This window comes from Scyliorhinus torazame, chromosome 22 (assembly GCF_047496885.1).
Source record: "Scyliorhinus torazame isolate Kashiwa2021f chromosome 22, sScyTor2.1, whole genome shotgun sequence".
NCBI classification, from domain to species: domain Eukaryota; kingdom Metazoa; phylum Chordata; class Chondrichthyes; order Carcharhiniformes; family Scyliorhinidae; genus Scyliorhinus; species Scyliorhinus torazame.
Window position 1 is genome coordinate 26,553,575 of NC_092728.1, and position 22,101 is coordinate 26,575,675.

General features: G+C 50.7%; 1 protein-coding gene and 1 long non-coding RNA gene across 2 annotated transcripts in view; one reads left to right on the forward strand and one right to left on the reverse strand.

Moving 5' to 3' along the window:
* LOC140398975 (metabotropic glutamate receptor 6-like) overlaps window positions 1-22,101 on the forward strand; it is a 194,337-nt gene that overhangs the window by 158,885 nt on the left and 13,351 nt on the right. The gene's annotated exons all lie outside the window — the stretch shown is intronic.
* The window catches only part of LOC140398976 (uncharacterized), a 78,504-nt gene continuing 61,672 nt past the window's right edge, over window positions 5,270-22,101 (reverse strand). Inside the window, exons 3-4 of the long non-coding RNA XR_011937606.1 lie at window positions 17,224-17,376; window positions 5,270-6,925 (exon numbers count right to left, since the gene is read on the reverse strand). This is a non-coding gene — a long non-coding RNA (uncharacterized lncRNA). The remainder of the gene's footprint in view (window positions 6,926-17,223; window positions 17,377-22,101) is intronic.

Consider the following 22,101-nt stretch of genomic DNA (forward strand, 5'->3'; position numbering starts at 1 on the left):
GTCACCTTGCCATATTGTGGCCGTGTTGTCCTTGATCTGCCTTCTGAGATCTGTTCCCTGTCTTATTACTTTAATTTTCCAAATATTGATCGGAATCTCTATAGGTCGAACAGTTCGGATAGGGCAGTTTTTGTACAGTGTGTGCAGGAGGGTTTCCTGACACAATATGTGGATAGGCCGACAAGAGGGGGGGGGGCCACATTGGATTTGGTACTGGGTAATGAACCGGGCCAAGTGTTAGATTTGTTTGTGGGAGAGCACTTTGGAGATAGTGACCACAATTCGGTGTCTTTCACTATTGCAATGGAGAGGCATAGGGCCATACGGCAGGGCAAGGTTTATAATTGGGGGAGGGGTGTGCAGCGCAGTGGAAGCACTGCAGTCTCACGGCGCCGAGGTCCCAGGTTCGATCCCGGCTCTGGGTCACTGTCCGTGTGGAGTTTGCACATTCTCCCCGTGTTTGTGTGGGTTTCGCCCCCCACAACCCAAAGATGTGTGGATTGAACACGCTAAATTGCCCCTCAATTGGAAAAATGAATTGGGTACTCTAAATTTATTTTAAAAATTAAAAAATAATAAATAATTGGGGGAGGGGTAATTATGATGCGATTAGGCAATAATTTGGGAGCATAAGATGGGCACAGAAACTGCCAGGGAAAGGCACAAATGAAAAGTGGAGCTTGTTCAAGGAACAAATACTGCATGTCCTTGATAGGCATGTCCCTGTCAGGCAGGGAGGAAATGGCCATGTGAGGGAACCATGGTTCACAAAAGAGGTTGAATGTCTTGTCAAGAGGAAAAAGGAAGGGTATGCAAGGATGAGAAAACAAGGTTCAGTAGGGTCGATTGAGGGTTACAAGGTAGCAAGGAATGAGCTGAAAAAAGGGCTGAGGAGAGCTAGGAGGGGGCATGAGAAATCCTTGCCGGGTTGTATCAAGGAAAATCCCAAGGCTTTTTACTCTGATGTGAGGAATAAAAGAGTGACCAGGGTGAGGGTCGGGACTTGTGCATGGAGTCAGAAGAAATAGGAGAGGCGTTGAATGAATACTTTTCTTCAGTGTTCACAAAGGCGAGTGGCCATGTTTTTGAGGATGAGAGTGTGATACAGGTGGGTAGGCTGGAGGAAGTAGATGTTCTGAGGAAGGATGCATTAGCAATTTTGAAAAACCTGAGGGTCGACAAGTGCCCTGGGCCAGATGGGATATACCCAAGGATTCTTTGGGAGGCAAGGGATGAGATTGCAAAGCCTTTGGCTTTGATCTTTGGGTCCTCGCTGTCCATGGGGATAGTGCCAGAGGACTGGAGAGTGGCGAATGTTGTTCCTCTGTTCAAGAAAGGGAATAGGAATGACCCTGGTAATTATAGGCCGGTTAGTCTTACTTCGGTGGTCGGTAAGATAATGGAAAAGGTCCTGAAGGATAGGATTTATGACCATTTGGAAAGATGCAGCTTAACCGGGATAGTCAACACGGATTTGTGAAGGGTAGGTCTTGCCACACAAATTTGATTGAATTCTTTGAGGAGGTAACTAAGTGTGTAGATGAAGGTAGAGCAGTTGATGTCGTTTACATGGATTTTAGTAAGGCGTTTGATAAGGTTCCCCATGGTCGGCTCATGGAGAAAGTAAGGAGGTGTGGGATAGAGGGAAATTTGGCCAATTGGATAAGTAACTAGCGATCACATAGAAGACAGAGGGTGGTGGTGGATGGAAATTTTTCAGACTGGAGACCAGTTACCAGCGGTGTACCACAGGGATCAGTGCTGAGTCCTCTGCTATTTGTGATTTTTATCAATGACTTGGAGGAGGGGGCTGAAGGGTGGGTCAGTAAATTTGCTGATAACACCAAGATTGGTGGAGTAGTGGATGAGGTGGAGGGCTGTTTTAGGCTGTAAAGAGACATTGATAGGATGCAGAAATGGCAGATGGAGTTTAACCCTGATAAGTGCGAGGTGATTCATTTTGGTAGAGAAGATTTGAATGCGGATTACAGGGTCAACGGCAGGGTTCTGAGGAATGTGGAGGAACAGAGAGATCTTGGGGTTCATGTCCACAGATCTCTGAAGGTTGCCACCCAAGTGGATAGAGCCGTGAAGAAGGCCTATAGTGTGTTAGCGTTTATTAACAGGGGGGTTGAGTTTAAGAGCCGTGGGGTTATGCTGCAACTGTACATGACCCTGGTGAGACCACATTTGGAATATTGTTTGCAGTTCTGGTCACCTCATTATAGGAAGGATGTGGAAGCATTGGAAAGGGTGCAAAGGAGATTTACCAGGATGCTGCCTGGTTTGCAGGATAGGTCTCATGAGGAAAGTTTGAGGAAGCTAGGGCTTTTCTCTTCGGAGCGGAGGAGGATGAGAGGCCACTTAATCGAGGTTTATAAGATAATGAGGGGGATAGAAATGAAAATTGCTTATCGTCACAAGTAGGCTTCAATGAAGTTACTGTGAAAAGCCCCTAGTCGCCACATTCCGGTGCGTCTGTAGCACCATCGATCACACACACGAGGCGAGACGTAGAGAACTTCAATCGAGGCTTTATTGAGCAGACTTGTTCAGACTCGTTCCCCAGCAGCTCAGTCACAGAATGCAGCTGCGGGGATTAACCCAGGTTCTTATACCCCTCCTATCTGGGTGGAGCCCAGTAGGCGGCGGATCCAATCGGGATCCAGCATCAGTCCTCCAACGGCTCCTCGGCATTCATGGTGTACCGTATTACCCCTAGTACATACCACCACAGCCTGTTCGGGGAGGCTGGTACAGGAAGATAGAGTGGATGTTCAGAGACTATTTCCTTGGGTGGATGCAGCTGTTACACGGGGGCATAACTATAAGGTTCAGGGTGGGAGATATAGGAGGGATGTCCGAGGTAGGTTCTTTACTCAGAGAGTGGTTAGGGTGTGGAATGGACTGCCTGCTGTGATAGTGGAGTCGGACACTTTAGGAACTTTCAAGCGGTTACTGGATAAGCACATGGAGCACACCAGAATGACAGGGAGTGGGATAGCTTGATCTTGGTTTCGGACAAAGCTCGGCACAACATCGAGGGCCGAAGGGCCTGTTCTGTGCTGTACTGTTCTATGTTCTATGTTCTATGATGTGATGAGCAATTAGACTATGAAAATGATGGGGAAATAGTGGCCATTGTGTGCTCAGCATCCTGGAACGCAGTACTGATTTTCCATAGAATCAGAATTTACAGTGCAGAAGGAGGCCATTCGGCCCCTCGAGTCTGCACCGGCCATTGGAAAGAGCACCCTACCTAAGCCCACACCACCCTATCCCCGTAACCCCACCTAACTTTTCTTGCACGCGACGCGCAATTTAGCATGGCCAATCCACCTAACCTGCACATCTTTGGACCGTGGGAGGAAACCGGAGCACCCGGAGGAAACCCACGCACACACGAGGGGAAGATGCAGACTCGGCACAGACAGTGACCCAGCGGGGAATCGAACCTGGGACCCTGGAGCTGTGAAGCAACTGTGCTACCCATGTGTAATAATCCACAGGAGGCAGGGGTTCCATCACCACACCAGTATTTATTTGCAATAACTTGTATACAGGAGCAGCTCCAAACTGTGCTGCTAGCAACTTAAGACTGCCTCACAAAGCCTACACAGGTGCTTATATGGGCCCCCTCAATGAGCTATCATTGAGGGAGCTCACACTCCAATTGGCCAACCAATAATGCCAATTGGAGGTCATTACACCACGCTTTCCATCATTCTGGTATTAAATGTTGGTCTCAGGGCCCTGGGGGGTAACTCCCCCCACCCTATTCCAACCAACCTTGTCAGTGAAGGGGTTAACAACACATTTTGAACGTCATCCCCTGTCCATCTGTCAGTGTTGATTCCTGCTCGGCCTAGTGCTGTGCTGGGGAATCGGCAGCCTGCCTGAATTTAAAACTCAGGATTTAATAGCAAATTGGGATTTGGCAAGCTCTCCTTTAATAGGAGGTGGATTAAGAAAAGCAATAATTTTAGATTGAATCCCTCCCAATGGCCGTGTTAAATGAGAGGTGGTTGAACAATTTAGTTAAGTGGGATTTTAACAAACAATTAAATTGATGTCGCGGCTTTGATAGGCTGATAGGGCCAACATTTGTTTACGATCGCTGCAATCGCTTAATCTGCTGGTACTGAGAGGTGACAGTGACACGTAATGTTTGACAGCAGAGTGGAGACAGAACTTTACTCTGTATCTAACCCCCATGCTGTACCTGTCCTGGGAGTGTTTGATGGGGACAGTGTAGAGAGAGCTTTACTCTGTATCTAACCCCATGCTGTACCTGTCCTGGGAGTGTTTGATGGGGACAGTGTAGAGGGAGCTTTACTCTGTATCTAACCCCGTGCTGTACCTGTCCTGGGAGTGTTTGATGGGGACAGTGTACAGGGAGCTTTACTCTGTATCTAACCCCGTGCTGTACCTGTCCTGGGAGTGTTTGATGGGGATAGTGTAGAGGGAGCTTTACTCTGTATCTAACCCCGTGCTGTACCTGTCCTGGGAATGTTTGATGGGGACAGTGTAGAGGGAGCTTTACTCTGTATCTAACCCCGTGCTGTACCTGTCCTGGGAGTGTTTGATGGGGACAGTGTAGAGGGAGCTTTACTCTGTATCTAACCCCGTGCTGTACCTGTCCTGGGAGTGTTTGATGGGGACAGTGTACAGGGAGCTTTACTCTGTATCTAACCCCGTGCTGTACCTGTCCTGGGAGTGTTTGATGGGGATAGTGTAGAGGGAGCTTTACTCTGTATCTAACCCCGTGCTGTACCTGTCCTGGGAATGTTTGATGGGGACAGTGTAGAGGGAGCTTTACTCTGTATCTAACCCCGTGCTGTACCTGTCCTGGGAGTGTTTGATGGGGACAGTGTAGAGGGAGCTTTACTCTGTATCTAACCCCGTGCTGTACCTGTCCTGGGAGTGTTTGATGGGGACAGTGTAGAGGGAGCTTTACTCTGTATCTAACCCCGTGCTGTACCTGTCCTGGGAGTGTTTGATGGGGACAGTGTAGAGGGAGCTTTACTCTGTATCTAACCCCGTGCTGTACCTGTCCTGGGAGTGTTTGATGGGGATAGTGTAGAGGGAGCTTTGCTCTGTATCTAACCCCGTGCTGTACCTGTCCTGGGAGTGTTTGATGGGGACAGTGTAGAGGGAGCTTTACTCTGTATCTAACCCCATGCTGTACCTGTCCTGGGAGTGTTTGATGGGGATAGTGTAGAGGGAGCTTTGCTCTGTATCTAACCCCGTGCTGTACCTGTCCTGGGAGTGTTTGATGGGGACAGTGTAGAGGGAGCTTTACTCTGTATCTAACCCCATGCTGTACCTGAGACACAGACCAGTTTATTATTCAAACGTTTTACTCAAGCGTGCTTTTTTGCGACACGAACAAAGGATACAAATTCACAATTCAACCCAAGTTTATTTTCAAATACAATAAAATAGTTATCCCCCAAATTATCCCAAATACAATAATCCCCAGATTCTTAATGCTACCTGTGCCGATGAACTGGATCAAGCTGCGGGTCCAATCCTCCGAGTCTCGGTCATTTCAGGAACCTCATCCACGAAGGTGGGTCTCGCACACTGCTTCCTTCTGTCCTCTGGGCACTGTTAAGCCTTCGCTGGTGTCTCTGCATCGAGTATTGGCCGGTGCCTTTGCGCTGAGTCTTTGCTGGGGAGGGTCCCTGGGTGTCTGATTCTAATCACCCTCTTCGCGCCTTTCCAGAAGTTTCTCTGGCCCTCAGTCAATGAGGTCACAGGGCGGGGTAGCCACACCCAATGAAGTTGCCGATTACAACTCTGCAGGTCACCAGGACCCCACCTCCAGGTGTCCATCTTCAGGTGCATTGTCTACACGTAACCTTGCTCCATATACGGTAATGGCAGGAAGTCTGGGTGCCAGAAAGTCTGTCACCATCTGGGCAGTCCACAACAATCGATCCATTTGAATGACATCGATTATCTTCCGATGTCTTGTTTACAGAATTGGCCCAGACTTGCCTCGCCTCACTGTCTCTGCTCAATGTATTCAAACTTGGATGTTCGAAGTCCCATCAGGCCTGTTTGTGATGTCGGGCCTAAAGTTCAGGCCGTCGGCCGTCATACCACAGTCCCTCCTCTTGATCCAGTGAGTGTCAGCAAACCGGATCCTACAACTCTAACCAAATCGCCGACTCCTGCTCCTAGTTCTTATGTTCTAAGAAAGAACTATTCTGTCTAATTCCATCTCCCAGCTCTTGATCTGTAGCCCTGTAGCTAATGTTATGTTCTGTGTTGTTGCCATGACAAAATGCAACCAGAACATCGCGTTCTTTAACTAGTAATATAGTTTATTAACAAAGTGAGCACGTGGAAAGATAAATGACAAACTATAATACGGATGGTAACGAATAATTGAATTGTCCGGGAACTACTTCTAATGCGACTGTCCTCCAGTATAACTTACTGCCAACTGCTGTATCCTATCGCCACCTGCTGGTCAGAGGTCATATAGAAAACTATACACATTAATGTGTATATGCATATCACCAGAACAGCACCTCAAGCACAAGTCTAATGTTCTTGATTAATAAGGGGATTTCTTAATTAATAAATAGATCAGGGGTTATGGGCGAAGGCAGGAGAATGGTAATGAGAAACAGATTAGCCATTATCAAATGGTGGAGCAGGCTCGATGGGCCGAATGGCTTAATTTTGATCCTACATCTTATGGTCTTTTGGTCTTGTATGTAATCCTTTTATTGGGGTGCACCCATAGGATGCCATCCTGACACTCGCCTGCATCCAGGGGGGTAAACCCAAGTATCCATGGTATTTCCGTGCAAGGTTTTGGTTCTTGGCCTTTCTTCCCGTGGGTCAGGATCCTCGCTTCCGTTCCGCGGTGAAGAATCCCAGGCAGCACACAGCGAGTGTGGAATGCATTCTGTAAAAGAGATGCGCGTCTGTTATTATTTCCCAATATCTGATCCCTTCGTCCCTTTTTCCCCCCACCAGATGCTGGCTCACGTTCTTACTGACCCCCTCATCGATAACATCTTGGCCCCAAAATTTGAAGTGGCCAGGTACCCGTGTTTACATTTTTCGCCTCCTGGTGATGAAGAGGTTTGCGGCTAGCACCACACGGCAGGGACGCCTGGATATCCGTGTTTACGGGGGTTGCTTTCCTGTATCGATAAGGCCATAAGGCAGAGTTACACAGGCGGAAGGCGGGTAGATGAGAAGTTCTGAAGATGATGAAGATATGGCTAAGCGATGCTTCATCCGAGGAGAGAGGGTGAAAATGATAACCGACGTTCGCAGACTGAGCGGGAAGCCCAGTCTTACATCACCAGGCTGGAGGTGTATCCAGGGGTTGTGGTTAAGGGCTGTTTTCCGAATCGGAGTGGTTTAGGAATCCATGTTTAATCGGGTGCCTTTCCTGGAGCAGCGAGGCGCCGCTTTCGCCACAGGGCACAGCCGCACAAACGGAGCGGCGTGTGGACGAGAAGAGAAGGCGAAAGGATGAGACGAGAAGAGGCGACGAAGCGACTCCGGGAGGGCGTGGAGGAGACTGCGTTCTTGCATGATCGAGATGGAAGGGGTTCCGAGAGGAGGTGGGTCGATGATGATGGTTACCGTCGGACTGGACTGTAACGCGGCCCACTGGTAACCGATACCAGCTGACACTCCGGCGTTCGGGCCTTGGATTCATCGAACGGTTCCCGTGAATTTCAGGCAGGACAGGCCGTCTTGAGGAGATTATCTTCCATGAAATCAATGGGAGACGGAAATGCGGGATGAAGTGAAAAGAGGGCAAGGGGCCTACCACAGGGCCCGAAGTTATAAATACAAATCAGACACATTCTTTTATTTACACGTAGGGACGGCAGAATCCGTGTATTCTTTCTGGGATGATGATTTTTAAGTGTGCGGCCTCTGGCTACCTGGGACCTGGTTTTCCACTGCCTCCCTTTCCGAGCGCCGTTCCATGGGCTTCCATGAATCCCGGCGCCCGGCGCCATCGAGTGTACGCTTGCTTCTTTCTCCTCCGGGACACTAGATGGAGTCTTGCGTCTGGGGCCTGCGGGGGTGGAACTGGCAGGTAGGGACCAGGGGGTGGGGACCGCTGCCTCCACTCCGATTCGGAAAACATCCCTTAACCACAACCCCCGGATACACCTCTAGTGATGCGGGATTGGTGGTAGTTGTTTTGGGAGCCAAATGCCTTCATTTGCTTCACATGGCACCATCCGGCTTTCCCAGAATCCATCAGCACCCGGTGAACGGATCTGCTCTCCTCGTCTACTAATGGGTCGGGTCCCGCGTATCCGGGGGATAGGAATGTGCCGGGTGGAAGTCATGGAGAATGGCCTTCTGTCCCACCTCACACTCGATGGGGCCCACCTTGTCATCGAACTCGGCCTAACTCTGCTTCTTTATTTTTCCGATCTTAACAGCTGCCGCCAGATGTGCAACTTGAACTTTTTCTAGCCGTGGTTGGACTGTGGTCTCCTGGCTAAGGGCAGCGAGCTAGGGTTCGGGTAAATCCAGCCCCAGCAGGAGTTCGGTCGCTCTCATAGGTCGCCCTGCCACTGGCACGTGGAGGGTGGGCCCGGTTAACTGGAAACTGAGTTCTGCACTATCATTGGAACAAACGGCAGGACTTTGTTCCAGGTTATTGTGCCGGACGGTCTTGCGGACCATTTCTTTAAGGGTGCGCTTCATCCCTCCCAATCCCCCGCTGGATTGAGGACGATACACGATGTGGAACGTTTATTTGACTCCAAATAATCTCGTTACTCGTTGCATCATCTGTCTGGTGCAGTGAGAGCCTTGGTCTGAATCTATAGGGAGACCCCACCTGGTGAAGATTGGCTGCACCAGGATATCTGCCGTGACTTTGGCCCTATTGGCTCGAGTGAGGAAAGCTTCTACCCACTTACTGAAAGTGTCGATTACGAAGAACAACAAAGAACAAAGAAAGGTACAGCACAGGAACAGCTTCCACCACCTCCTCCGGCAGCGAGTTCCAGGCACCCACTACCCTCTGCGTAAAAAAACTTGCCTCGTACATCTCCTCTAAACCTTGCCCCTCGCACCTTAAACCTATGCCCCCTAGTAATTGACCCCTCTACCCTGGGGAAAAGCCTCTGACTATCCACCCTGTCTCTGCCCCTCATAATTTTGTAGACCTCTATTAGGTCGGCCCTCAACCTCCGTCGTTCCAGTGAGAACAAACCGAGTTTATTCAACCGCTCCTCATAGCTAATGCCCTCCATACCAGGCAACATTCTGGTAAATCTCTTCTGCACCCTCTCTAAAGCCTCCACATCCTTCTGGTAGTGTGGCGACCAGAATTGAACACTATACTCCAAGTGTGGCCTAACTAAGGTTCTATACAGTTGCAACATGACTTGCCAATTCTTATACTCAATGCCCCGGCCAATGAAGGCAAGCATGCCGTATGCTTTCTTGACTACCTTCTCCACCTGTGTTACGACCAGGATGTATTTGCAACCTCCCGTGCCAAGGGGCAGGGAGCCAATGTAATCAATCTGTAGATTTGTCTCGAGGTCTTCTACAGGTTGGGTGTCCCTCAGTTCTCCCCTGTGGATATACCTGTCGGGATTGTTTTGGATACAGTTATCGACGTAACACTGCACGTTTCTATCTATGCCTGGCTACCAGCATAATCCCTTCATTCGTTCACCCGCGACTCCAGCCCCTTGATGGCCCTGGACATCTTGGTAAATAATATGGTTGTGGTCCTTAGCCGGTACTACGTAGCGGATCTTTCAGCTCGCCCGTCCTGTATGTTGAGTGTATCCCATCACTTATCAAAGGCAGCTGGGTGTGCTCCTTCCTGAATCTGTTTTAGGCCCTGGTCGCCGCCCTGAGCCTGTTTACGGCCTTTGACTTTAGTCTGGCTGACAGTCAGGGCCTCGATCCGCTCGGTAATGGGGGTTGCCATGGCTCACCTTCCCGCCCACCCTGCTTGGACAATTCATCTGCCCTTATGTTCCCAATTGGGGAAGTTCTGCGATGGGCCTTAACTTTAATGATGCTGCACTCCCGGCCTTGGGCAGTCTGAAGAATATATTTTAGTCAGGGTGCAGACGGTGATGGCTTTCCCGTCTGCGGAGATGAATCCTCTCGATTCCCACAGTAGCCGGAAGTCAGTTAAACTATTGCAGGCATCCATCTGTCCGAGTGTATGTGGGGCACTGGTCAGGGTGGCCGGCCACGTAAGCGGGATGAGAAGGGTCCCAATATTGACTGGGACTCACTTAGTGCCAGGGGCTTAGACGGGGCGGAGTTTGTAAGGAGCATCCAGGAGGGCTTCTTAAAACAATATGTAGACAGTCCAACTAGGGAAGGGGCTGTACTGGACCTGGTATTGGGGAATGAGCCCGGCCAGGTGGTAGATGTTTCAGTAGGGGAGCATTTCGGTAACAGTGACCACAATTCAGTAAGTTTTAAAGTACTGGTGGACAAGGATAAGAGTGGTCCTAGGATGAATGTGCTAAATTGGGGGAAAAGCTAATTATAACAATATTAGGCAGGAACTGAAGAACATAGATTGGGGGTGGATGTTTGAGGGCAAATCAACATCTGACATGTGGGAGGCTTTCAAGTGTCAGTTGAAAGGAATTCAGGACCGGCATGTTCCTGTGAGGAAGAAGGATAAATACGGCAATTTTCGGGAACCTTGGATAACGAGAGATATTGTAGGCCTCGTCAAAAAGAAAAAGGAGGCATTTGTCAGGGCTAAAAGGCTGGGAACAGACGAAACCTGCGTGGAATATAAGGAAAGTAGGAAGGAACTTAAGCAAGGAGTCAGGAGGGCTAGAAGGGGTCACGAAAAGTCATTGGCAAATAGGGTTAAGGAAAATCCCAAGGCTTTTTACACGTACATAAAAAGCAAGAGGGTAGCCAGGGAAAGGGTTGACCCACTGAAGGATAGGCAAGGGAATCTATGTGTGGAGCCAGAGGAAATTGGCGAGGTACTAAATGAATACTTTGCATCAGTATTCACCAAAGAGAAGAAATTGGTAGATGTTGAGTCTGGAGAAGGGTGTGTAGATAGCCTGGGTCACATTGAGATCCAAAAAGACGAGGTGTTGGGTGTCTTAAAAAATATTAAGGTAGATAAGTCCCCAGGGCCTGATGGGATCTACCCCAGAATACTGAAGGAGGCTGGAGAGGAAATTGCTGAGGCCTTGACAGAAATCTTTGGATCCTCACTGTCTTCAGGGGATGTCCCGGAGGACTGGAGAATAGCCACTGTTGTTCCTCTGTTTAAGAAGGGTAGCAAGGATAATCCAGGGAACTACAGGCCGGTGAGCCTTACTTCAGTGGTAGGGAAATTACTGGAGAGAATTCTTCGAGACAGGATCTACTCCCATTTGGAAGCAAATGGACGTATTAGTGAGAGGCAGCATGGTTTTGTGAAGGGGAGGTCGTGTCTCACTAACTTGATAGAGTTTTTCGAGGAGGTCACTAAGATGATTGATGCAGGTAGGGCTGTGGATGTTGTCCATATGGACTTCAGTAAGGCCTTTGACAAGGTCCCTCATGGTAGACTAGTACAAAAGGTGAAGTCACACGGGATCAGGGGTGAGCTGGCAAGGTGGATACAGAACTGGCTAGGTCATAGAAGGCAGAGAGTAGCAATGGAAGGATGCTTTTCTAATTGGAGGGCTGTGACCAGTGGTGTTCCACAGGGATCAGTGCTGGGACCTTTGCTCTTTGTAGTATATATAAATGATTTGGAGGAAAATGTAACTGGTCTGATTAGTAAGTTTGCGGACGACACAAAGGTTGGTGGAATTGCGGATAGCGATGAGGACTGTCAGAGGATACAGCAGGATTTAGATTGTTTGGAGACTTGGGCGGAGAGATGGCAGGTGGAGTTTAATCCGGACAAATGTGAGGTAATGCATTTTGGAAGGTCTAATGCAGGTAGGGAATATACAGTGAATGGTAGAACCCTCAAGAGTATTGAAAGTCAAAGAGATCTAGGAGTACAGGTCCACAGGTCATTGAAAGGGGCAACACAGGTGGAGAAGGTAGTCAAGAAGGCATACGGCATGCTTGCCTTCATTGGCCGGGGCATTGAGTAGAAGAATTGGCAAGTCATGTTGCAGCTGTATAGAACCTTAGTTAGGCCACACTTGGAGTATAGTGTTCAATTCTGGTCGCCACACTACCAGAAGGATGTGGAGGCTTTAGAGAGGGTGCAGAAGAGATTTACCAGAATGTTGCCTGGTATGGAGGGCATTAGCTATGAGGAGCGGTTGAATAAACTCGGTTTGTTCTCACTGGAACGAAGGAGGTTGAGGGTAGACCTGATAGAGGTCTACAAAATTATGAGGGGCATAGACAGAGTGGATAGTCAGAGGCTTTTCCCCAGGGTAGAGGGGTAAATTACTAGGGGGCATAGGTTTAAGGTGAGAGGGGCAAGGTTTAGAGTAGATGTACGAGGCAAGGTTTTTACGCAGAGGGTAGTGGGTGCCTGGAACTCGCTGCCGGAGGAGGTGGTGGAAGCAGGGACGATAGTGACATTTAAGGGGCATCTTGACAAATACATGAATAGGGTGGGAATAGAGGGATATGGACCCAGGAAGTGTAGAAGATTGTAGTTTAGTCGAGCAGCATGGTCGGCACGGGCTTGGAGGGCCGAAGGGCCTGTTCCTGTGCTGTACATTTCTTTGTTCTTTGTTTGTTTGTTTGGTTCAGATTACCTCCCTCAGGGGCTCGCCTTGCTGATCTTCCGCATCGATGCCACACTCTGTCGTTCTGTTCCCATCCTCCACCATCGAGGATCCCTCCACAAATATTTTCAGGGCCTGTTTGTCTGCTTCCCTAGATCCCTCCCCGCTTTTGACAGAAATGGCCGCTTGGGGTCGGGGAACCCCCGGCCCTGGAACATGAGGGTCCAGCGCGCTGTACAGTTTTTAACTACCCGTCCCGTGTTTAGTCTCGCCATCTAACAATCTGAGGGTGTCGTCCATGAGAATGGTTCATGGGTTTAGGCCAATGATGTTGTAACGCCCAGAAAACTGCTGAAAGGCTTTCTACGCACATTGTGCAACCCTATTCGACTGGGGTTAGGAACCGGGAGACGTAGGCCACCAGCTCGAGTCTCCCGTGGCGTTCCTATACGTCTGCAAGGCTGCGGTCCATGTCCGCTACTTCCAGTGCAAAATGGAGGTCTGGGTTGGGTACTTGCAGCACTGGGGCCTGGGCCTAGGATCTGCTTGAACTCCGAGACAGCTTGTGTGTGTGGTGTTTGGTCAAGTCCCACATGGCCTGAAAGGGAGGCGGCTTTGATGGTGAAACCATCGAGGGGGTTTCGGATGCACCTCACCAAGTCTAGAAACGTGCGTAACAAGCTCACGTCCGTTGGCAGGGGAACGTGTGTTACCGCATCGATCCGCTTCATTTCCATTTTGTGCTTCCCCTCAGTCATGACTGTCCCCAGGTACGTGACCTGTGATCTCATTATCTGGGCTTTTTTGGGGGTTGATTTTTGGGCCTACCTTCGTGAGGAGGTTCAGCAACTCCCTCATCAGCTTGAGGTATTTCCCCCCTGGTTTCGGTCTGGTGGAGGAGATCATCTACATACTCAACCAAACATTCGGGTTTTGAAAACCCTTCCAGACCCTTTGCGAGCCTCTGGTGCAGTCTGGAGGGTGAGTTATGGATGTTCTGTCGCAGGTACATCCCAGTATATTACTGCCCCATGAAGGTTAACACAAACTTACACTGGCAGTGCCGGTCTCCGGGAATCGACCAGAGGCCATTGCTGATGTCCAATCCCGTGAAATACTTGGGGCCTGCCACATCATGGCTTCGGGGTTGGCGTGGGGGCTGTGATCGGGGTGGTTCGGTTCAGTTCCTGGTAATCGATCTTCAGCCTCCATGGCCCGCCCGGTTTTCTTATCGGCCAAATCGGGGAATTATTGGTGGAGGCAACAGGGCACAGGACTCCCTGTTTCAATAAGCTGTTCATGACTTTGACCCCCCCCCCCCCCCCCCCCCCACTCCCTCAGCTTGCTTGAGGGGGCCGTACTGTCTTTGGAGTTTTGGATCAGAACCTTCTATAATGGCTTCCCCTATCAAGTCCAAAGATTTGCAGGTTAGGTGGATTGGCCACGATAAATTGCCCCTTGGTGTCCAAAACGCTAGGTGGAGTTATTGGGTTATAGGGATAGGACAGACACATGGGCTTTGGTAAGATGTTCTTTCGGAGGGACAGTGCAGACTTGATGGGCCGAATGGCCTCCTTCTGCACTGTAGGGGTTCTATGATTCTATGGTCAGCGGCTTGCGAATGTGCTTGGCAAGGATTCCCTATGGCCCCGAGTCCCGAAAGACATGCTGTTAGGTGAATTGGACATTCCGAATTTTCCCTCTCTGCACCCGAACAGGCGCCGGGGTGTGGCAACTAGGGGCTGTTCACTGTAACTTCATTGCCGAGTTAATGTAAGCCTACTTGTGACAATAATAAAGATTATTATTATTGTGTTGGTGGGTTTTAGCCATAACTTCCCGATGGTGGAAATCCTGTCCCTGTAACTCCGGTGGCTACTTCTGTCGGTCCCTCATTTGTCAGGACCATCAACGGTATCCAGCGATTCGCCAGGTCGAAGGAGACATTACAGTCCCACTTGAAATTGGAACCCAGGATATGTTCTGCTTCGGGGAGATGGCTGGGTGGTAGCACACCATGTCCCCCAACCTGAATTCCAACCGGCCCGTCTCGGACACTTTCTGTAAGTGTCCACCCACTAGGGCAACACGGTAGCCTTGTGGATAGCACAATTGCTTCACAGCTCCAGGGTCCCAGGTTCGATTCCGGCTTGGGTCACTGTCTGTGTGGAGTCTGCACCTTCTCCCCGTGTGTGCGTGGGTTTCCTCCGGGTGCTCCGGTTTCCTCCCGCAGTCCAAAGATGTGCAGGTTAGGTGGATTGTCCATGATAAATTGCCCTTAGTGTCCAAAATTGCCCTTAGTGTTGGGTTACTGGGTTACGGGGATAGGGTGGAGGTGTTGACCTTGGGTAGGGTGCTCTTTCCAAGAGCCGGTGCAGACTCGATGGGCCGAATGGCTTCCTTCTGCACTGTAAATTCTATGATAATCTATGAAGTGTCCTGTGAACCCATTTAACGTGATTGTCCTGTCGGTGTGCCACATGTTACCCAAGGCGCTTGATGTATTGAGGAAAGTGCGGGATCTTCCTGTGCCCCGCAGGAACTCGACGGGGCAGCCTCCTACCTCGCCTTGTACCAGGGGCGCCACTTGGCGCTCCACACCCAATCGGTGAGGCCTGGCACGGTCACACCCTGGGTTATGTGTCTCGCTGGGGGTACAGGATGTGTGGGCTGTCGGTTTCCTCCACCAGCCTATCGGGCGGGTCCCTCCAGGGGCATGTGTCACAATCTTTGTTCTGGAAACGGCTGGCGTGTTTGTGGCTGTTGGCACTACACTCTCTAACATAGTGGCCTGCCTGGCTGCAATTGTAACAGCAGCCCTGCGGAGGTGAATACCCAGGGTCCCCTCGGGGCTGATCTCTGCTTCTAGGGTTGGGAGGAGCATATGGGGATGGATATCCTCTAGAGTCACCTCCCCTATTCCGCCCCCCCACCCCCCTCCCGATTCTGCCACATGGTGCTGGGGTTCGAGTTGGTTCAGAGGGGGTTCATTTTCCCCACCCTCGTGGGTTTGGGTTTATCTCCTGGACCTCCCTCTCCCAGGCACGGGTCATTCTCCGGATCGGCCTCGCCTCGCTGGGTGTGCCAACGGCTGGGCCGAAACTCTTGCATTCCTTGCGACTCACGTCGGTGGCATGCCAGGCGATTGTTCGGGTCCGCGTGGATCGGTTGTGCTCGTTCAACTGGCCTAAGTCTAACCGCCCAAAAACTGCCATGAATGGCGTCCACGGGTGCCGGGCGTCGGCCATCGAGTGGTCAGCTTTCTTTTGCACGCACTGTTTCTGGCCGTCCACTGGGTCCCCTCTGTCTAATCCCAGTCAAAGCTGCCACCTTCGATCTCACGCGGGCATTTTGAGGTGGGCTTTGCTCCCTTACCCTGCCTGGCACAGGACCTTCCCTTCAGCCAGCAGTTTGCTGCATTCTCCGTTAGTTCCTCTGCTCTCTGTTGTGCTGCATCTCCATCCCGGATCGCCCCCTGCTCCTTGTGATAACCCTTCTCACATTCAGCCTCAAAGTGGCTCGTATGCAGCATATTGGTTCCTCAGCTCTCGTCCCTCCAACTCGCGTTGCAGTCTCTGTATCTACTGCCGAGTGTCACCTCATCCCTGTTTAAATTTTAAACTCTCCGCCTCTTTGCCGCGAGCTGTCCCAAAACAACCAGTGATCGCCATCGTCTTACTTAACTTGGAAGCCCATCTGGCCAACTCTTTTTGGGCGTGCTCCCAACAGGATTTCCCTTGGGATCCCAAATCCGATATCGGGGCCTTACTCCATTCCACCCGCTTGGGGTCATTTCTTGTTGAAATATCCCCAGAGTGTTTATTCCCACTTCGGCATGGCTTGTCACGTTTAATCCTCTCTTTCTCTCTCTCCCGAGGGTTCGTCCCGAGTGTGTGGGAATTGACCAGGTTAGTTTCTGGCCTTTCACTAAATTCCCTCCCACAGAGTTTACACCCTTGACGGTCCCGGTTCTGACTACGGTTTGTTCACCTCGTGTTACAGACACTTGGGGCTGGATTCTGCGCCGGTGGGATCCTCCGTTTCGCCGGTAGCGCAGCGCACTCACGCCCACGGATTTCCCGACGGCCTGGAGATGCCCTATTGGCCGGCTGCCGCGACAGAGTATCCCACTGCAGGCGGGGGCGCGCCGCAGCAGAAAATGGGTGTGTGGGACGGAGAATCCCGCACCTGCTTTATGGCCCAATTCACTGGTCGGAAACCTGCGTCCCCGTTCACCCACTTGAATCCTGTCCGTCACATGGGGTGACGGCCCTCTTCATTCAGGCTCAGGCTTAGTGTTGGAGGATACAAGGCTGGTGGGTTTGAATTCGGAGCGAGTCGGTCGCCACTTGTTGTCTGTATAATTCAGACTCATCGCCCAGTTTATTATTCAAACGTTTTACCCAAGCGAACATATTTGCGAGATGAACAAAGGACAAGTTGACAATTCAACCCAAGTTCATTTTCAAACACAATAAAACAGTTATCCCCGCCCAAATTATCCCAACCTAAGATTCTTAATACTAACCGTGCCGATGATGTAGATCAAGCTGCGAGTCCAATCCTCTGAGTCTCGGTCGTCTCAGGAACCCTCATCCACGAAGGTGGGTCTCGCACACTGCTTCTTTCTGTCCTCTGGTCGCTGTTGAGTCTTCGCTGGAACCTCCGCAACGAGTCTTCGCTGTTTATAAGATGATCAGGGGAATAGATAGAGTAGACAGTCAGAGACTTTTTCCCCAGGTGGAACAAACCATTACAGGGGGACATAAATTTATGGATGGTGGAAGATTTAGGGGGAATTTAGGTAGGTTCTTTACCCAGAGAGTAGTGGGGGCATGGAATGCACTGCCTGTGGAAGTAGTTGAGTCGGAAACATTAGCGACCTTCAAGCAGCTACTGGATAGGTACATGGATTATGGTAGAATGATATAGTGTAGATTAATTTGTTCTTCAGGGCAGCACGGTAGCATTGTGGATAGCACAATTGCTTCACAGCTCCAGGGTCCCAGGTTCGATTCCTGGCTTGGGTCACTGTCTGTGCGGAGTCTGCACATCCTCCCCGTGTGTGCGTGGGTTTCCTCCAGGTGCTCCGGTTTCCTCCCACAGTCCAAAGATGTGCAGGTTAGGTGGATTGGCCATGATAAATTGCCCATAGTGTCCAGAATTGCCCTTAATGTTGGGTGGAGGTGTTGACCTTGGGTGGGGTACTCTTTCCAAGAGCCGGTGCAGACTCAATGGGCCAAATGGCCTCCTGCACTGTAAATTCTATGATAATCTATGATTAATCGAGGACAAAGGTTTGGCACAACATCGTGGGCCGAAGGGCCTGTTCTGTGCTGTATTTGTCTATGTTCTATGTTCTATTACTCTTGTTTTCTTTCACTGGGGAAAGGTCCCTGCGTATCCGATTCTTATTCCCCTTTTCCCGCTGTTCCAGAAATTTCTCTGGCCCTCAGCCAATGAGATTACTGGGCAACTCGACAGGGCACACACACCCTCCCCCACCGTCCCCCCTCCCACCGTCCCGGGGTCCATCTTCAGGTGCATTGTCTACACGTAACCTTACTGGAAATCTAGGTGTCAGAAAGTCTGTCGTCATCTGGGCAATCCGCAACAATCAATCCATTTGAATGACACCGATTATCTTCTGATGTCTTGTTTACAGGATAGGCCCAGGCTTGTCCCAGCTGTCTGTCTCTGCCCAGTGTATTCTAACTTGGCTGTTCAAAGTCCCATCAGGCCTGTCTGTGCTTCTGATGTGAAATGTCCAAATCTTAATTTCAAGTGTCCAATTGTACGTCGGGCCTAAAATTCAGGCCGTTGTCCATTTTTTAAAGTAGCTTTTTCCAATTAAGGGAAGATTTAGCGTGGCCAATTCACCGAAGCTGTAAATCTTTCAGTTCTGGGGGTGAGACTCGCGCAGACAGGGGGAAAATGTGCAAACTCCACATGGGGAGTGACCTAAGGCCTGGATCAAACCCGGGTCATAGAACATAGAATTTACAGTGCAGAAGGAGGCCATTCGGCCCATCGAGTGTGCACCAGCTCTTGGAAAGAGCACCCTCCCTAAGCCCACACCTCCACCCTATCCCCGTAACCAAATAACCCCACCTAACCTTTTTGGACACGAAGGGGCAATTTAGCATGGCCAATCCACATAACCTGCATATCTTTGGACTGTGGCAGGAAACCGGAGCACCCGGGGGAAACCCACGCAGACACGGGGAGAACGTGCAGACTCTGCACAGACAGTAACTCAAGCAGAGAATCGAACCTGGGACCCTGGAGCTGTGAAGCCATCATGCTAACCACTCCTCAGCACAGTAGCCAAAAGTGCTAACCACTGCGCCACCATGTCACCTGCCATTGTCCATTTTACCACAACAGGGACAGTGCAGAGGGAGCTTTACTCGGTATCTAACCCCGTGCTGTACCTGTCCTGGGAGTGTTTGATGTGGACAGTGCAGAGGGAGCTTTACTCTGTATCTAACCCCGTGCTGTACCTGTCCTGGGAGTGTTTGATGGGGCAGTGCAGAGGGAGCTTTACTCTGTATCTAACCCCGTGCTGTAACAGTCCTGGGAGTGTTTGATGGGGCAGTGCAGAGGGAGCTTTACTCTGTATCTAACCCCGTGCTGTACCTGTCCTGGGAGTGTTTGATGGGGACAGTGTGGAGGGAGCTTTACTCTGTATCTAACCCCGTGCTGTACCTGTCCCGGGAGTGTTTGATGGGGACAGTGTAGAGGGAGCTTTACTCGGTATCTAACCCCGTGCTGTACCTGTCCTGGGAGTGTTTGATGGGGCAGTGCAGAGGGAGCTTTACTCTGTATCTAACCCCGTGCTGTACCTGTCCTGGGAGTGTTTGATGGGGACAGTGTGGAGGGAGCTTTACTCTGTATCTAACCCCGTGCTGTACCTGTCCCGGGAGTGTTTGATGGGGACAGTGTAGAGGGAGCTTTACTCTGTATCTAACCCCGTGCTGTACCTGTCCTGGGAGTGTTTGATGGGGACAGTGTAGAGGGAGCTTTACTCTGTATCTAACCCCGTGCTGTACCTGTCCTGGGAGTGTTTGATGGGGACAGTGTAGAGGGAGCTTTACTCTGTATCTAACCCCGTGCTGTACATGTCCTGGGAGTGTTTGATGGGGACAGTGTAGAGGGAGCTTTACTCTGTATCTAACCCCGTGCTGTACCTGTCCTGGGAGTGTTTGATGGGGACAGTGTAGAGGGAGCTTTACTCTGTATCTAACCCCGTGCTGTACATGTCCTGGGAGTGTTTGATGGGGACAGTGTAGAGGGAGCTTTACTCTGTATCTAACCCCGTGCTGTACCTGTCCTGGGAGTGTTTGATGGGGACAGTGTGGAGGGAGCTTTACTCTGTATCTAACCCCGTGCTGTCCCTGTCCTGGGGACAGTGTAGAGGGAGCTTTACTCTGTATCTAACCCCGTGCTGTACCTGTCCTGGGAGTGTTTGATGGGGACAGTGTGGAGGGAGCTTTACTCTGTATCTAACCCCGTGCTGTACCTGTCCCGGGAGTGTTTGATGGGGACAGTGTAGAGGGAGCTTTACTCTGTATCTAACCCCGTGCTGTTCCTGTCCTGGGAGTGTTTGATGGGGACAGTGTAGAGGGAGCTTTACTCTGTATCTAACCCCGTGCTGTACATGTCCTGGGAGTGTTTGATGGGGACAGTGTAGAGGGAGCTTTACTCTGTATCTAACCCCGTGTTGTACATGTCCTGGGAGTGTTTGATGGGGACAGTGTAGAGGGAGCTTTACTCTGTATCTAACCCCGTGCTGTACCTGTCCTGGGAGTGTTTGATGGGCACAGTGCAGAGGGAGCTTTACTCTGTATCTAACCCCGTGCTGTACCAGTCCTGGGAGTGTTTGATGGGGACAGTGCAGAGGGAGCTTCACTCTGTATCTAACCCCGTGCTGTACCTGTCCTGGGAGTGTTTGATGGGGACAGTGCAGAGGGAGCTTTACTCTGTATCCATCCCTGTGCTGTACCTGTCCTGGGAGTGTTTGATGGGGACAGTGCAGAGGGAGCTTCACTCTGTATCTAACCCCGTGCTGTACCTGTCCTGGGAATGTTTGATGGGGACAGTGCAGAGGGAGTTTTACTCTGTATCTAACCCCGTGCTGTACCTGTCCTGGGAGTGTTTGATGGGGACAGTGCAGAGGGAGCTTTACTCTGTATCTAACCCCGTGCTGTACCTGTCCTGGGAGTGTTTGATGGGGACAGTGTGGAGGGAGCTTTACTCTGTATCTAACCCCGTGCTGTCCCTGTCCTGGGGACAGTGTAGAGGGAGCTTTACTCTGTATCTAACCCCGTGCTGTACCTGTCCTGGGAGTGTTTGATGGGGACAGTGTGGAGGGAGCTTTACTCTGTATCTAACCCCGTGCTGTACCTGTCCCGGGAGTGTTTGATGGGGACAGTGTAGAGGGAGCTTTACTCTGTATCTAACCCCGTGCTGTTCCTGTCCTGGGAGTGTTTGATGGGGACAGTGTAGAGGGAGCTTTACTCTGTATCTAACCCCGTGCTGTACATGTCCTGGGAGTGTTTGATGGGGACAGTGTAGAGGGAGCTTTACTCTGTATCTAACCCCGTGCTGTACATGTCCTGGGAGTGTTTGATGGGGACAGTGCAGAGGGAGCTTTACTCTGTATCTAACCCCGTGCTGTACCTGTCCTGGGAGTGTTTGATGGGGACAGTGTAGAGGGAGCTTTACTCTGTATCTAACCCCGTGCTGTACATGTCCTGGGAGTGTTTGATGGGGACAGTGTAGAGGCAGCTTTACTCTGTATCTAACCCCGTGCTGTCCCTGTCCTGGGAGTGTTTGATGGGGACAGTGTAGAGGGAGCTTCACTCTGTATCTAACCCCATGCTGTACCTGTCCTGGCAGTGTTTGGTGGGGACAGTGTAGAGAGAGCTTTACTCTGTATCTAACCCCGTGCTGTCCCTGTCCTGGGAATGTTTGATGGGGACAGTGTAGAGGGAGATTTACTCTGTATCTAACCGCGTGCTGTACCTGTCCTGGGAGTGTTTGATGGGGACAGTGTAGAGGGAGCTTTACTCTGTATCTAACCCCGTGCTGTACCTGTTGTGGCAGTGTTTGGTGGGGACAGTGTAGAGAGAGCTTTACTCTGTATCTAACCCAGTGCTGTACCTGTCCTGGGAGTGTTTGATGGCGACAGTGTAGAGGGTGCTTTACTCTGTATCTAACCCTGTGCTGTACCTGTCCTGGGAGTGTTTGATGGGGACAGTGTAGAGGCAGCTTTACTCTGCATCTAACCCTGTGCTGTACCTGTCCTGGGAGTGTTTGATGGGGACAGTGTAGAGGCAGCTTTACTCTGCATCTAACCCTGTGCTGGACCTGTCCTGTGAGTGTTTGATGGGGACAGTGTAGA